The sequence below is a fragment of the Triticum dicoccoides genome, chromosome 5B (genome assembly GCF_002162155.2).
Source record: "Triticum dicoccoides isolate Atlit2015 ecotype Zavitan chromosome 5B, WEW_v2.0, whole genome shotgun sequence".
Taxonomy (NCBI): Eukaryota; Viridiplantae; Streptophyta; class Magnoliopsida; order Poales; family Poaceae; genus Triticum; species Triticum dicoccoides.
This window is the reverse complement of record NC_041389.1, coordinates 678,046,650-678,048,953: the sequence shown is the minus strand read 5'-3', so window position 1 is coordinate 678,048,953 and position 2,304 is coordinate 678,046,650.

Below are 2,304 nucleotides of genomic sequence, written 5' to 3'. Positions count from 1 at the left end.
AAGTGAGTTATATGAAAAAATTATAAGTGAGCCTATGGTTTTATTGTATTTGTGAAATACATACATATTTGTACGCGAAATAGAGTATGCACGAAATATGATACATACTATCAAAAAAGTAGTATATATACTACCTAAACATTCTTATATACTACATACTACGCGTACATACACTCCAATATGATAGATACTACCTAAAACGTATCAAACAAAAGTGGGAGTAACTACACCCAGTAGTAGGAAAAATTTGTCATATATATATATATATATATATATATATATATATATATATATATAGAAAAATGGGTTGGTACTCCTAGGAGTACGTACTCCTAGCTCCATCCACCGTCATGGCCATCCTACATGGAGTTTCTATTCGGTTGCACCATGCAAATCCGTTAGCTATTAATTAATTAATACAATACTAATTAACTAACTGATTCCTGAAAGATAGCTCTCGGTTAGCTTATCCATGTTATTAGCGATAAGTTTATATTTTATCGGGTATGAATCAACGACCGGGTGTGCTAGACCTCCCAGAGGAAAAGCGTGACTCGACGGCATCTACACTGACCGTGCGGCCGGCGGTGGCTAGATGGATGAGCTCCTCGCCAAGCACTCAGGCCGTGGCACGACGATAAAGACGACATGCGGTCAGCTGTGGCTCCATGACGTACTCATCTTGTAAGGTAGGCACTCAACAAAATTCATAGGTGTTCTGTTAATTCATATCTCAGGATTTTGCACACTACGCGTTGCTTGCTTGTCCCCATCATCATATATGATGGCGGTGATATCCTTCTGTCCCCATCGGATAGAAACAACAGGGGGTGCCTATCAATTTTCGTGCATGAGACATGTATGTTTGTGTAGATCGTATGGTGTGGGCGGGGGTGCATGCATCGTGGATACGTAGTATTCTGCATAAATCTACTACTTGGTGTCTTTCCAGCGCATGTACGACGATCTTTTCATCTAAGCACTAATCTAATAAGTATATGGACGTACCTGGTTCATTCCATTAGTAAACTGCTTCTTTGTCCATTCAATTAACATTTAACAGAATGTCTCCATGTGCAGATATCACATACAAGAAATCACAGCTGATGCATTAGACCACGGCGACCAGCTGCTGTCGTTTCTTCTTCTTTGTGGCGTGTGCAAGGTCTTTGGGACAGGAGATGGTCAACCGTGTGATTTTCTGTATTTTGAAGAACTAATTTAACACAAATAGACACATTTGTGTCTTGTAGCTTCTTGCTTCTATGCAATATACTCCAGAACTTTATGCTCGGCAATGACAGAATATTTGTAACTTATTACTCTGAAACATGTCGTCCGGTCCAACACTCCTTTTCTTTGTAATCTTGTTATTGAAGTTATTAACTACCTTAGTCTGCTTTATATTTTAGTGCATACTGCCTTTTCATTTTATATTTTCTACTGAATAAAATACTCTTCATCATTGACTATACTTCATTCTGATTTATGCTTTCACTTGCCGAATTATAATCCCCTTCATAGAACAATTTTTGGTATGTACTCACTCACAAATGTAGCTGTATGCGCAGTCATAAAAAATGTAGTATGCAGGCACTCCCAACAAAGTAGTATATACCATCTCGATAAAATATATAAATGTACTCATGTATAAAGTAGTAGTATATATCATCTTAGTAAAATATAGTATATACTCACTAACCAAAAAGTAGTATATACTCATTGGCTAACAAAATAGTATATCACATCTCATCAAAATGTGGTACATACTCACCTTAAAAAGTAGTATATACCCACTCCACAAAAAAGTAGTTTATACTCACGTATAGCACTCAGTTGCAAGCAGTATATATTCTCCAAATTTTTGCACACTAGGTAAATACTCCAAAGTGGTATCACGTGGAGCACTTTCACTGATAATATACTGCATGGATGAAAAATATAATTACTTAAATGTTTGAGTGGCGCATGGGCAGTTCCTAATTTCTAGGGTGTGGATAACGCATGCATTGGAATTAATTGTACTGTGTAACAAATTTGACGGATGGGTCAGCTCCTTCAACCTTATCCGTTAATGTTTGAGTATATATAGTTTCGGTCTTATCCACACAAACATCTTTTTTTGCTCACCTATGTGTCGAGAGGGATATCGAGCACCTTTCTTCTTAATTACCTGGTAGCTCTAGATATATAGATATAACTAGCTAGCTAGCTAGCTAGGGGGAGAGAGAGAGAGCTAGCTAGCTAGGGAGATAGTGGGAGAGGAGAGGGAGGGAAGAGGGAAGGCATTAATGGAAGTGGGAG